The sequence below is a fragment of the Oncorhynchus masou genome, chromosome 21 (assembly GCF_036934945.1).
Source record: "Oncorhynchus masou masou isolate Uvic2021 chromosome 21, UVic_Omas_1.1, whole genome shotgun sequence".
Lineage (NCBI taxonomy): Eukaryota > Metazoa > Chordata > Actinopteri > Salmoniformes > Salmonidae > Oncorhynchus > Oncorhynchus masou.
In genome coordinates, this window is record NC_088232.1 from 38,815,013 (window position 1) to 38,830,868 (window position 15,856).

The window sequence follows — 15,856 nt, forward strand, 5'->3', positions numbered from 1 at the left end:
GTAGTACAGACAGAATAGGAACCTAGCAGTTATTGCATTGCTGAGGGGCCAGACATCAAAATTAACATGAATGTTTTAAGAGAAGGAAAAAGGATGGATGGTTATTGTAAGTGCCACTCCTTCAATGTTTTCTCAGTCTCTCTTCCATCCTCTTCTCCTTACTCCTCATCTCTCTCCTCCTCTCCCTCTCCTCTCCCCCTTTGTATCTCCCTCTGCCTCCCTCTCTTTGTTGCTTTCTCAGAGAAGCTGCTAGTGTTTACCTCTCCTTATCCAGGTTGCTAATCCCTCGCCAGTGTAAGACTCCACTAAATAGGTGCTGGTGGAAAGAAAAGGGAGAGGGACAGGCAGAGCCATTACAGCAGAGTTTATCAGAGTCGCTCAATCTGTTATCACTCCTGCCCCTCTGTCCCTCCCTCCCTCCCGCCAGCCTTCTCCCCTCCTGTCACAGAGCTACTGATTACAGCCAGGGCCAGTCCACACAGACTCAGCCACACACAAACACCACACAGGCAGGTTGTGTGTGTGTGTGTGTGTGTGTGTGTGTGTGTGTGTGTGTGTGTGTGTGTGTGTGTGTGTGCGTGCGTGCGTGCGTGCGTGCGTGCGTGCGTGCGTGTGTGTGCGTGTGTGTGTGCGTGTGTGCGTGTGTGCGTGTGTGTGTGTGTGTGTGTGTGTGTGTGTGTGTGTGTGTGTACTGTAGGGTCTGCTTGTCTGTCTGTGCCTTCTGTTCTGTGTTTCTGTGTAACTGAAATTACTATTATGTACAGTATATATGAATCTGTTCTACCACAGTTAAAAGACAAAGACGCACTGAGCATCTCTGAGAGTGTTTTCAGCAGTGGAGCCGGTGTTCAAAAAGCTGCCAGTGCTGTGTTGGTTGGGAAAGGGGTAATAGGGACACGAAACGGGAGGGCTTGAGTTTACCTAAAGGATCAGTGTCAGAGGATCCGCAAAATAGATCCTCTCAGTATTTAGACATCAACAGCTGCAATGTGTGTTTATCTTGTTGGATGGGCAGACTGGTGTTCTCAGCTAGACTGTAGACTGGTGTTCTCAGCTAGACTGTAGACTGGTGTTCTCAGCTAGACTGTAGACTGGTGTTCTCAGCGAGACTGTAGACTGGTGTTCTCAGCTAGACTGCAGACTGGCGTTCTCAGCTAGACTGTAGACTGGTGTTCTCAGCTAGACTGCAGACTGGCGTTCTCAGATAGACTGCAGACTGCTAAATTGAAGCTCAAAATTGAAGTGCTAGAATGAGCTTCTTCCTAGAGTTTAGTCTAGTTTAAACAACAAATTGGTCTAATCCTAAATGCTGATGGGTTAAAACCACATTCCAACCAGTGTCTCTTACATAAGTTACCACTGGCTAAATCTATGACGTTAAAATGCTTACTTACTCTGTTCCATCTGACTGCGCTATCCACTGTCTCATCAGCCCAGCCAAGCAATTTATAAACTTGATCACTATAAAAAGCATCTAGACATTATCTCACATTTCTTTTAGACTAACATTTATTTTTCAAAAGTGGAGATTTGTATAAACCTTGTCTGTCTCTCCGACATTTGCAACATTGTATCAATATTCAAATTCGATCTCCAGCTGTCCAATAGTAATGAAAGTGTCGAGAGTCGGGACGAGACAGACAGGCAGGCAGTGTTTCTCAGCCAGGCGAAATCATGAATCAGTTGGCATAATTTTTATGGATATTTCCAAAGGAATGTCAATTGAAAAAACGTAAAATTTAATGAAGTGCAGCTAGTTTGCAGTCTTTCCAGCTTCAGTTTGAAGTGATTGTGTTACTGTAGCTGTGTTGTTGGCTAACTCCTCTGAACAACAGTGTCCTGAATGGTGAGCACATTTTCTATGCCAGGTGAAATCGTGCCTCATTAGCTCATTGTTATGGATGTATCCAAATAAATGTCTCTGGAAATCAGCTTAAACAAATGCAAATGCAGCTACTGTTGTTATTCTGGCTGCACTGTTTGATGTGACAGTAAGTTAGCTGTAGTTGGCTGGCCAGCTAGCAAGGGATAAGATGGTTGCCAGCCAGTATGGCAATGGAACATTTATAAAGAACGACCATAGATACAGAACAAAAAGACTGAACGACTGGGTTGCGTCTCTGGCAACCAAACCGATAGAACGAAGGACCAGCCGGCTTGGGTAGCAACCCTAGATTTGTGTCAGGAATATATTGTGGAAGGATGAAATAGTATGAATAAATTAATCAAAATAACAACACCCATGCCAATATATCCTCCAAACACCAGCTTCTCAGGCATTATCACTTAAGGAGAACAAACCACTGAAGAGAGATGGACCATCCCCTGATATCTTGTCACGCTACCATATGCAGTTACGTTTTTGTCAAATGATCTATAGAACACATCTGATACATCATAATTTATGTCAATTTGAATTTCTGATAGTATGGCCAGTTTCTATTGATGGTCATGATGCTGTATGATTCCCTACCAAAACCATGGAGAGGGTTGCAACAAGACAATAGAGTAGGCAACTTACTCACACACAAAGCCAAGAGCTCTTATTAAAAGGCTACTGTTGTTATTTGATAGACACTGCTCCAGTAAGGATGGTCAGAGATACAGATCTCCTCTTACCCGCTACACTGAGCTGAGGGGGGGTTGGTGGTAGGACTTGTCAGTCAAACAGTATGAAAGGTTCTGTGGATGTTCACTGGAGCTCCTTGACCACTGTAGCTGCAGGCACCATGGCCAGCCGTAGCCTAACCCAATGTCAGACTGGTTATAGTACTGTGTGTATAAGTAGGGTTGTGGCCCGTGTGCCTGAGACTGTCAATGTCATCATCTCCCCTCGGGCCACAGCTGTATGGGCTGCTGTGCCCTGCACCCAACCGCTACCCTCCCAAAAGTACCAGGTGGGTCACTGACTGTAGGGCACTGCTCTCACAGTAATCATCACACCTTAAAGACTTGCTCTGGAACTTTGGCCATTACTAAGTCTTTTTTGAAACCTCCTGCTTTGGGCTGAATGTGTCAATGTGTAGTTCATACAGTACATGCATAATTACTCAATTAGCCAATGCATTTAGATTTATTTTATCGAGCTGTACAATAATTGTGATTTGCCGCAAAACTGTTATAGTACTCTGTACATTATGTGCTTTTCCATCAAGCTTGGTGTCTACAGTACAGTGTCTGTGGGTCCTGTGGGAGCAACAGAAAAATGGCTGCAGCATGACATTTCTGCTGCATGTGCCGACATATAGAACTAATGACTGTTAACACTGGACTCCATGTTTACATAGCTGTGGGCTTCTACCTCACAGCCTGTGACAAATTATGAAAGGCGGGCCTCCGTAGCCAGGCTGCATTTCATGAAACTTTAACTTGCCTTATCTCTGGCGACAGAAGACAGCATAATAAAGGCTGACAGGTATCTAAAGATGTATGTTTGGACTAGGGAAAGAGAACAGCATGGAAGCTGTGGACAGCTTTGTCACCAAAGAAGGGACATATGTTGTCGGCTATAAAAACTCAAAGCAGCTGTTGCTGTTTTACTAAAGGAGGTAGAGGTTGTGGGGACACTTTCACTGCTTTGCACATCCAGTATGCAGTATTGTGTAATCGTTGTTTCTCTTACAATGGTCACTGCCACAAATGGGACAAAATCATTTACATGTGTATTTGTCATATGTTTATACATTAGTTAATTTAATAAACAACTCAGGATTCATAAACAAATATTTTGGCATCATTGTTGCATCTCATTTATTTTGTGCAGATCTCAGTCCTTTGAGTATTATTTAAAACCAGAAACATTAGAATTAAATGTTTGCCTTGATTAAATAAGACCTTCAGAAAATACAATGTATTTTTATTTTCAGTAATTTCGTGTCTTCACTAGCATATGTCATTTAAAAATATGAATATTGGTATAATTCAATTATTTCAAGAATTACAAATACTTCAAATATGTACATACTGCCCCCAACAAGCTTACCACAGATGACAACAGCCTTCAGCATAGCCCCTGTGTCTGTGCTATATTTTCACCCACAGTGAGGCCTCTCTAAAATCCACTTTACACAAAGAGAGAAAATAGAATAGGAACTTGGATCTCAGATGCTTGTCGCATGGGGTTTATATCTCAAAAGAACAACTTGTCAAGGCCAACATTAAAGCATGTTAAAATCTTCTGCAAGAAGCAGTCGATTGATTCCATAGAACCTTGTCCATCAAGGCCACCAGGTTTTAACCAAAGACATTTGCAATGTGAAGAAGAAAGAGGTAGTTACGGCAACAAGAAGCTGCTGAAGCAGCCCTATTGTAAGGGTCTAAAAGGACCTATCTACAGCTCACGAGGCACTCCCGCAGTGCAGGAGAAAGACTACCATGTAAATAAAAGCAAAGGGTTGAGCTCACAACTTTGCAGGCAAGAATAAAAATGATCACAATGACATCACAGATGCGTACACGAATAAAGTGCTCCATTCAAAGAGATACTCAGTGGGAAATGTATTTTTATTCAGCTCAGTGAAAATGTATTTCAAATCTTTCATTCAGCCTAATTTATATTTCTGAACTAAATTCACGTATTCATCTTCATGAAACAAGCTGTGTGACTGTTTCAGTCATTTTATTGTAATAGCAGTCAATATCAATTCATAGCTAGATCAAGATCAATTTAGCTTGTAAATACTATTAAATATTTAGTGTAATTTTAACAATTTTGTTAGTCGGTATAAATAAACGCTTTATAGATTTTTGTGTGATTCGAGAGCCTGTTTCTGTAGCTATATCAGTACATATTGATGGACTTCAGAATGTGTGATCAGATAAGGTCAGCTATGGCCTTTCCTGGGGGTAGGTAGGGCCAGCCGGCCTGAGGAGAGTAGTCTGCTCTGTTTTGAGATAGGCTTACTCTTAGAGGGGCCGCAGCAGAGTGTTGCTCCAGCCTAGAAGCAGCAAGAGTCCTGTTTGGAGTGAGCCCCTTCACATAGTCATTGTGTGAGAGGAGAGTAGCCAAGAGGGCCCTCTGACAGACTGGACAAGGCTCTCCATATGAGCACCTCGCTGCCTTCAGCCCATGGCTACCCAAAACCCAGCCTCAGCCCAGTCCTACACACACACACCCAGGACACACTCCTCTCGCTCGCGTGTGGCACCACTCGAGAGGGAGTGTTGTTTTATCCACTGTTTGGTGTGATTTTGGAGTTTGAACAGGGCTCTAAGCTCAAACACAAACAGTGTGTCAGTCTGCCTAGTCTGCCCACAGCCTGTTTGTCTTCTAGCTGCTGCCCATGCTCCACTCCCACTCCCATTCCACAGAAAAAACCTTTACATTTGGTTCTGTACAAAAATAAATGGGATAAAGAAAATACACACGCACACACACATTCAGCCTGAATAAGTTTGAAATTGTGTTGCAGCTCTTTATCTGAGGTGGGACATTTAGTTGTCGATGTGTGGGTTTTGTAGAATCAATAATGAACCACCTTGAGAATGTCTGTAAACAGATGGCCCATTGAAAGAGGGATGCCTTCGTTTCTCTACTTCATCTCCCCATATTTGTGCTCTTTAATTTACAACCAGATTAGCAATTTTTCTTCTATCTTGTCTCAGAGCCTCAGAGCGCTCGCAGGAAGTGATTGCAGGCTTTCAGTAGATAACAGCCCGGTATTCTATTGTAAATAATACCAACAGAATACCTTTGCACGCCTCTCAATAGACAACAGCATTGTCCTAAGCCTTCACAGATAACTCACACCATGAGGCTACTATCAGGAAGGATGACATGTCTCAGAATGGAGAGAACAAGGAGGTGGAGGAAGAGAGGGAGGGATGAAGAGGAGGGTTGAGGAGGAGACTGGAACACAGTGTAAGGTATGACGTTTTGTCCGGGAAGGTTTGCCATAATGCAGTTTTGAAGGTTTTGAAATTGGCCTCGGCGAGCCCCTAAAGAGGCCCAGTGGCTCTGTGAGCACTGCAGATCCATACTCTCCAGACACCTGCTCAGCTCTCTAGCATCGTCAGATATTGACCTTCAATTCAGTCCGCATTCAGAGTTGATGAAAAGAGATTAGCATTCTAATCTGTCCGTCGTCTCGGGCTCCTCGGCTCCTCGTTATTGACTAACTGACACACATGTATTTTAGCTGTGGCTGTGCTGCAGCACCACAGGATGGGATACATAAACCTAATAGATGTTTATTTGAAAGAGGCTAATATGAAAATTGCCACTAAAGACGTATGAATCAATTTTCAAAAGCAAACATAATTGGATATTCCGGTACACTTATTAAATCTGAATTGGCCCAGGTCTTCTTGGCTGACAGGGAGGAACAGTTGCCCCCCTCTCTCTCCTACGTTTCATTGTGTGACATGTTATTATGCCTCGTCTGCCTCTGTCAGTCGCAGCGATTTAACAGATTGCCCGCCGAGGAGAGACTGGTTTGAAACTCAATGGAGGAGTGTGTGTGTGTGTGTTGTAACACATGGGATTGTGGTAGGTCCTCTGACTTCCCCTCCCACCTTGGCCCTGTACACTGTTTTCATATGGTACTCGTAGTTTGGAGGTACTTGACGATAAGTAGGGGAGTAGGAGGAAGCATCTATTGAGAGGCATCAGCTTCAATAGGTAGTAGTGAAGGCCACACTGTCTATGTCCCACCAAAACAGACACCACGACCACAAACATACACTAACACACAATCCATATACACACACACCATAGAGCCATCCAGTCATTTTCATATTCATATTTACATGTATATGAGAGCCCCACATCCCAAGAATACAGATATATTTAAATTCAGACAGAATCCGTAAATACCCACCTCCAGAGAGAGCTGGGTATTTTTATTTGAGTGACATTGTCTAAATTGAAGTTTGACACTATTCACCACTCTAACCTTTATGCAAATGCAACAACATCTAAATGTGATGGACAGAATTCAATTAACTGAGATGACAGAAATAATCTAGTGAACTGAATACATCAGGCTGTTGAAAGGTAACATAATCGTCCTGGTGGGGAAGGGGTCGGGGAGGGAAGGAAGGAGGGTGGAGGGGGTGGTTCATTGGGTCTGGAGAAAGAGCGAGAATGAGGGAAAGAGAGAGAGAGATGGGGGGCGAGAGAGAGAGAAGGGCACAGAGGAAGCAGATTTAGAGCCCATTTCTAGCCTGTCTTATCTATTGGCACAAGCTCTATTTCTCCAAAGCGGAGTCTCCAGTCCAGTAAACTCTTGATCTCAAATGAGATGCCTGAAACACTGTTGCTAAGCAATTAGAGGCCTTTATTGAGCAGCTGATTCCCATCGTTCAGTGTCCATCATTACAATTTCTCCCTCACCTAATAGACTTCCATACTGATGAACAGCAGCAGCTAATGACACACAAGGAAATAGGCTCAGACCAGACTGCAAATTACAGTCTCAAACTGTCCGTCTATTTCTCCTAACGTCTCAGTGTCTGACCAAAACAACTGTTGCTGCAGTCTATAAGGCTGTTTTGTCACTATATCTTGTCCGTAACGTATGTGGGTGTGTCTTAGATGGGAGTATATTTGAAATTCAGGGAAGATGTGTTCGTTTTAAAGCTAACTCTATATTAACATTGTGCTCATTTACATAGACATATCATCTCAGTTCTAATAGCACTGATTAAACTACATAATTAAAATGTAGAGGTCACTATGAGAAGTGATCAATCACATTCATTCTTATGAAGTTATTATATTTCACAAAACAAAGTAATGTTACTGTAAATATAATTCTATTCATCCCAAAATTACAGTACATTCTATATCATAATCCTGATAGTAGCTGACTGCGTTAAGGGTTGCAAGAAAACAATGGGTATGATGTCTCAGTCTCAAAAATGCTGCCTGCCTCTGAGAACATCTGTGACTCAATATACTAGTGGCCAGGTGGGGGCACCCTTACCCAAGTTTTGAAACTGGTCCACAGCATGAAGTTATTGGTCCTTGGTCACAATGGCATCTGACAATAGAAAGTACAGTACATCAGGTAGTGTAATGTTTTTTGTCTTGGATTATCATTGTTTTATCACAAACATTATTGCGTTACATTCACTGCACGGTCAGAACTAGAAGCACAAGCATTTTGCTACACTCGCATTAACATCTGCTAACCATGTGTATGTGACCAATACGATTTGATTTTTGATCAACAGATAATCAAATGCCATTACTGTTGTTGAACATGTTTGATGCTGCTCTCTTGTGTGTTTAAGGTTGTAATTACACATAGAAAGAGTGAATCTTAGTTAACCCGGAGACTTACCGTAGAGTGTCTCTGTGTGTTCCCTCAGTGTAGAGGGTGATGACTGGTGATGTTACAGGCAGTCTGTAGTGTGTCAACGTATAATAAAGACACTAGGTGTCTCTGCAGGGATGTCTTGCTCTGAGATGATGCTCATCCTACAGAATTTATATTATTTTCCTACATATAGAGATGGGCAAAAATTACAAAATACAATTAGAAAATACCATAAAGATCAATTTATCAAAATGCACTAATGTATTTAATTAAAATACATGTATGTTGTATTTTAAAATGCAGAAATACATTTGCAAGTAGCCGGCCCAAACAGCAAACAACATACTCAGTAACGGTTACAGAAACAGTTGACTTGCTCTGACTGTGACATGTTGTTGTTTAAGTCACTCTGCATAAGAATGTCTGCGAAATGATCAAAATGTAAATGCAGTGTATATGTGAAAATGAACATACCAAAATGAACTGCAAAGCACACTGGGTATTATTTTGGGACTGAGCTCATTAGAATAATACTCAGCATGCTTTGCAATTGTGCATTTTTTACATATACATTTATATTTTGTTAATATAGCAGATGCTCTTATCCCACTACAGGGCCATCAGACGTCTGATACCAATGCAGGGTGTAAGGGGGCCACAAAATGGTGAACCGCTATAAAAAATAAATAAATGAAAATACACATTACAGCTCTCGAAAGTATCTTGTTACAAAATAGTGTAGTTCAGCCCAGTGTAATACAAATGGCAAAATACTCAGAAGTAATTTAAATACATATTTCAAATACATGTAACAGAAATTCTATCCATCTCTGCCTACCTACAACATACAGTACAGTATCTTTTCATGCTTTATTTCATTCAAATGTATAATAAGTCATATTGCGTGATGGGGGTTGTCAATTATTTTAATATGCTCTAGCAAATTAAACAATAACATATTTTGACAAATTATTTTATCCTCAGAGTACCAGAAACCAGTTAATTTATCTTACTTGTCTATATTACCAAATATAACATCTCTATTTCAAAGTTCAGTCCCCCATGTCTACATTTGACATTTCTGCTTTTATCAGTTTACTAATTCTATTACAAGCCTGAATGAATCGTGAACATTTCAACTTGGTACGTAAGAAAACAGTGCAGCTCAAAAACACACAACATAATGGATGGTTAAGTGACTCCTCACCAGATCCCTTACATATAATGTACGTTCCATTAGCCTCCAAACTGGTTACTGTATGGCATTTAATTAAATATAGCCTTTCAAAGAAACCCATGGCAAGCAATTTAGAGTGTGGTACATTTTAAGCTTGTGTTAGGTTACTAGTGCTTTTAACCAATGCTCCCACTGCATAGACAATTAATTACCATATTAAGAATGAAGTAGATTTGCCATGCACTAATCATTCTCTGATTCACTATGAACTATATAGCCTTTCAAACACTGGACGGTAATCAGGGCAGCATGCAGGAGCCTAAATATTACATAATCACTAATTATGTTTAGCTAAGGAAATATAAATTAGCAAAGGCCCATCAATATGATTGGCTATTAGCTTGGTCTGTGTGCTGTGAGGGGTGCGTTAGCTGCAGTAGAATAAAAATATCTCTCCGACATGAACATGCTAACGCACGCAGACAGACACACGTGAACCAGCCTCCACACACATCCGAGAGGGTGTCATTAGTCCGTCAAATTCAATACCTGAAGGAATAGCTACAATTTTACTTCTGGTATTGTGAAGTTGACGTGAGTTTTGGAGATTGGTCTGTCAATCCAACTTACTTCGGATCAATGCATTTAGACCGCAACACCTCCAATTTCTCATATGCCCACCATAACAGACTGCAGTCCCTCCAGTACTGGTGGCAGACAGTGATGGGGCAGTCAGTTTGAGAGGCCAGGCACCATGAGGGATGGTTTGCACCTCAGGTATAATGAGGAGTTCCTGCTCAGCCGCTGAGAGGGAGAGTGGCAGAACTCCAGCCCTGACCTCCTCCTAATCCCGGGGATCCCGTCTCTGCTGACTGCAGGCTTATTCAGGGCTTTAGGGAGAAACACAGGGGCCCTCCCAGCTCCTCTGGCTCCCCTCAGATCCTATCACTGCTCCTCCCACTGACCCACAGAGGCAGCAGGCACCTGCCCAGTCAGCAGGTCAAGCACTGCATTCTCTCTCTCTCTCTCTCTCTCTCTCTCTCTCTCTCTCTCTCTCTCTCTCTCTCTCTATCTCTCTCTCTCGCTCTCGCTCTCTCACACACACTATTTATTTGCCACTCTCTATTTTTATTTCACTCTCTCCCACACACACATTATTTATTTACCTCTCTCTCTCTCTCTCTCTCTCTCTCTCACACACACACACACACACTATGTATTTACTTCTCTCTCTCTCACACACACACACTATGTATTTACTTCTCTCTCTCACACACACACACACACACACACACACACACACACACACACACACACACACACACACACACACACACACACACACACACACACACACACACACACACACACACACACACACACACACTATGTATTTACTTATCTCTCTCTCTCTCTCTCTCTCACACACATACACACACACTATGTATTTGCTTCTCTCTCTCACACACACACACTATGTATTTACTTCTCTCTCTCTCACACACACACTATGTATTTACTTCTCTCTCTCTGTCGCATTCGCTCTCAAGCTTTTTCTTTCTCACACACTCCAAACTGACAAATGAGGATATGGATAGCAGGCGAGTCATTGGAGGAGAGGGGAAATTGGTTAATTTTGAGAGGATGAAGAACCAGTTGGAGTGAGAATGCGTATGCATACACACCATGCGAGCTAGCCTACACCATATTATTCAGCACTTTCAGTGCTGTTTTATCAGTCAGATGGGAATAAACTATCATAAACCAAATATTCTTACCATATAGGCAGGGGGAGAGAAAATGTGAAATTCTTCCACCTCATTTGAATTTCACACTGCAATAGTCTGAGTCAAACCATAAAAGTTCTATAGAAATTACTCCCAAATTCTCCTACAAAACATAGAATACATCACAATACATTGTTTTCCTTCTCGACATCCACAATTCTGTTCAGTCCTGATTTATGAGAAGAACATCATAAATGAGGCCTCCACTCTACCACGTCACGTGACTGTGTGCGAGGTTTAATGGGCGTAAACAGAACCTGTCTCACAGCGGGACCATGCTGATTGCTGACCACGCACACGACGATGTCCCCTCTGAACCCACCCTTTCATGGCCGCTTTGATGCTCACTCTAATTGAACAAGATGAACTTCAGCTGTAGCTGCTGTGGTATGGTGGGCCTCAGCTCCACTGTGTGCTTCACCTGGCCACAGTAACACTGTCTGCTTTTAACAAGCCCGCTTCCCTCTGTCCGTCTCTTTGAGATATAGAGCAGGTGAGGGAATAGATGGAGATTGGGAAGACAGAGGTGTACAGTAATCTATGGCTATGTGTCCTACCCTTGCATGAAAACTCACATCTCACTCTGTCAGGGTGTGGCAGGTTACACTGAGTAGAAGAAGTGAGGATGGACCAGTTAGGTGATGTATCTAGGAGCAAGCCTGTGAGATGAGTCATACAGGGCACCGCCGTGGTGCGTTTTCTCAGCACTTCAGAGTGGCGGTGGGAGTGAGGAAGTTGCGGGCTGTGCCTGCGACAGGGCGGGAGTGGAAGTGAAGGGTGTTCCGTAGCGGTTTGTTTTTCGCAGCCCTTCACTTCTCAGAGTTTGGTGGCGGGTCCATGCCCTGCTCCTGCTGCAGTGCCACCGGGTGTGAGTGGCGCTTTGTTTGACTTCCTCTCAGTGCAGGAGACACCAGCAGGGCCCAGTAATGAGTCTGCAAACAGGACTCATGAGGAAGAGAGCCTCTTTGTTCATGACTAATTGCCCTGGACCATGAGTGACGGAGACAGAGAAACTAGGGACGGAGACTATCTGGAGTTTTAGCTATAGAGCTCTACTTGGCCAAGGTGAAGGATGACGATTAAACAGGTCTGTCTGAGTCATGCGTCTCCTTTTCAGAGCTCTGTGTAGGCATTATGTGCAAGGTCTTGCTAATCAGTAATAATTCTACAAGTGTCCAATTAATTTGTCTCCTTTATAGGCATGGATTTAAACACATGTTTTAGTAAACAAACAATATATAATTTTGGATCACTAAAATGTCGGCCCATAATATTTATAGAAGCTCAATTTGATGTTATAAATAAACTATTCCCCATACTACTTATTTTTCTTCCTTACAATCGCAAACAAACCAGAAAGAATCATGTCTCTTGGCTTGTATCGACTTCACAAAAGCACAATGATTGATTATGACAAATTACTGGCTTGTATGAGCAGCCGAGAATCCTCTCCCTGCTGTAGCCCTGGAGCTGGGAAGAGAAATTGTTCCACCCAAGCGCCATAAAAACAGATTGAAACCTCAGCGCTGTGAATTAGCCGCACAGGAAGCCCTAAACCCCCTGTTTTATTCATGAGCATTAAGTCTATCTGAGCTAAGAAACCCCTGCGGTCTCTCCCACCACATCAAGGTTGCTGCGCCGCATCAATTCCACATTCGGAGGAGGTTGTTTTTGACATGCCACAATAATAATTCCTCACCAAACCCAGACAAAAGAATATCATGATCTTTGTGATATTCATGAAATGTAATCCATAGTATAGCCCTTTGGAGGAAGGATTGTTGACATATGTTTGACATTTGTATCCAAAAGCATAATTGAGAATTAATTTAGGAAAGTTGACATATTTATGACATTTTGGCCTTACCAAGGCCTCCTATAAGAATCCATAGTGTTTCATCCTTAAGTGCTACAAAGCAAGCATCTCATATGAAGCTTTACCGCTTGCTCTGTAATATGAATATTTTGATTTCCAAAACTTTTTTTTACATTAATTCATGAATATTGAAAATATACCATTTTTGATTTGGCAAATTCCAAGCGCTCATAAACGATGTGCTTAGGGATATGCTTAACATATTTGTGTTCGTTTACTTGGATGACATCCTCATCTTTTCGAGCTCCCTTCAAGAACACACTAAGCATGTCAGACAAGTACTCAAACGCCTCCTGGACAGCCATCTGTACGTTAAGCCGGAAAATGTGAATTCCATTCATCCCGAGTACAATTCCTGGGATTTGTAGTGGAACCCGGTCGAGTCCAAATGGACCCCAGGAAGGTAGGGGCGGTAGCGGATTGGCCCACCCCCAAATCCGTTAAGGAAGTTCAGTGTTTCCTGGGCTTCACAAACTTTTACCGCAAGTTCATCAAGAACTTCAGCTTGGTGGCAGCCCCTCTCTCAGCTTTAACCAAGGGTGGCAATGCAAGGTTTTTGTGGGGAAGAGAAGCTGAGACGGCCTTCCAAGGACTCAAGCAGCGCGTTCTCTCTGCTCCCATCCTGATACTACCGACTACGGATGAACCATTTGTGGTGGAGGTAGACGCATCAGAGGTTGGTGTTGGAGCTGTCCTGTCTCAGAGGGGTGATGACAAGAAGCTTCATCCGTGCGCTTTCTTCTCACACCGGCTTACCCCGACTGAGAGGAACTACGATGTGGGGGATCGTGAACTCCTAGCGGTTAAGATGGCATTGAAGGAATGGAGACACTGGCTCGAGGGGGCTTCTCACCCGTTTCAAGTGCTTACGGACCACAAAAATCTGGAGTATATCCAGCAGGCGAAGCGGTTGAACTCTAGACAAGCTAGATGGTCTCTTTTCTTCAATCGATTCCAGTTTATCCTCACCTATCGGCCCGGGTCGAAGAATCTCAAACCGGATGCCCTGTCCCGAGTCTACGCTCCTGCCATTCGAGATGACACGGACATGCCTGTCCTTCCTGCTGCTAAGATTGTGGCTCCGATCTCGTGGCAAGTTGAGGATACCGTGAGACGTGCTCAAGCTAGCGAACCGGACCCGAAAGGAGGTCCTGCCAATCGGTTGTTTGTCCCCAAGGCAGTGAGGACTCAGGTCCTTCTGTGGGGGCACTCCTCTCGCCTCACCTGTCATCCGGGCGTAGGTCGCACCTTGGAGTTCATCCAGCGTAAGTTCTGGTGGCCTACCATAAGAGAAGACGTTGCCACTTTCGTCAATGCCTGTCCCGTGTGCTGCCAGGGCAAATCTTCTCACCTCCGTCCTCAAGGACTCCTTCACCCTTTACCTGTTCCCCACAGACCCTGGTCCCATATCTCATTGGACTTTATTACTGGACTTCCTCCATCCCATGGCAATACTACTATCCTAGTCATAATCGACAGGTTTTCAAAGCGGCCAGGTTCGTCCCTCTGACTAAGTTACCTTCTGCCAAGGAAACGGCTGAGTTGGTAATTAATCATGTGTTCCGAGTCTTCGGCATTCCTCAAGATATGGTTTCTGACAGAGGTCCCCAGTTCGCCTCAAGGTTTTGGAAGGCCTTCTGCCAACTCATGGGGGCTTCTGCCAGTCTATCTTCAGGGTACCATCCGGAATCCAACGGCCAAACAGAGAGGATGAATCAAGAGCTGGAAACCACCCTCCGATGTATGACTCGTGACAACCCGTCCACATGGTCATCCTTTGTTTGGGCCGAATACGCGCACAACACCTTGCGCTCCTCCTCCACTGGTATGTCCCCGCACGAGTGTCAGTTTGGCTATGCTCCTCCATTGTTCCCGGACCAGGAGGCAGAAGTCAGAGTGCCTTCAGCCTTGAAGTTCGTCAGACGCTGTCGGCTTATGTGGAGGAAGACCCGTCTTAATCTTATGCGTTCCTCACAGAGGTACCAACAACAAGCCAACAGACGTTGCCTACCCTGCGCCCCGTCCAGAGAGTCTGGCTCTCCACAAGAGACTTACCTCTACGGGTGGAGTCTCGCAAGCTGTCCCAAAAATACATCGGTCCCTTCAAGGTTGCCAGGAGAGTTAACCCAGTTTATTTTCGCCTACACTTACCCAGATCCCTTAAGATTAATCCCACATTTCACATTTCATTGTTAAAACCTGTTGTTTTTCTCCCATTGTCCCGGCAGACAGACCTCCCCTCCGCCTCGTGTCATTGGAGGCCAGCCGGCTTATACCGTCCATCGGATACTGGATTCCCGCCGGGTGCAGCGGTCCTGGCAGTATCTGGTGGACTGGGAAGGCTACGGTCCCGAGGAGCACTCCTGGGTTCCTGCCAAAGACATCCTGGACCCTGACCTCATTCGTCAGTTCAGGGCCCTCCACCCTGAGAGAGCTGGTAGGAACGTCAGGAGCCGTTCCTAGGGGGGATTCTGTCAGGATTTGGCCAGGGTTGTTCCGGGTTTTGGTCACTAGATGCCCCCATTGTGCTTTTTGACCTTATGTTTTTCCCTTGTTCCCCATTATTTTTGCACCTGTGCCTCGTTTCCCCTGATTGTATTTAAACCCTTAGTTTCCCTCAGTTCTGTGCTCTGTGTTTGTATGTTAGCACCCAGCCCTAGTGTTCTGTGTATTCTTGTCGATTCCGGTGGATGCTCTTGTGGAGTTCTGTTTTTGTTTTTGAGGATCTCTTAAGGCTTTTTTTGTGCTATTCCTA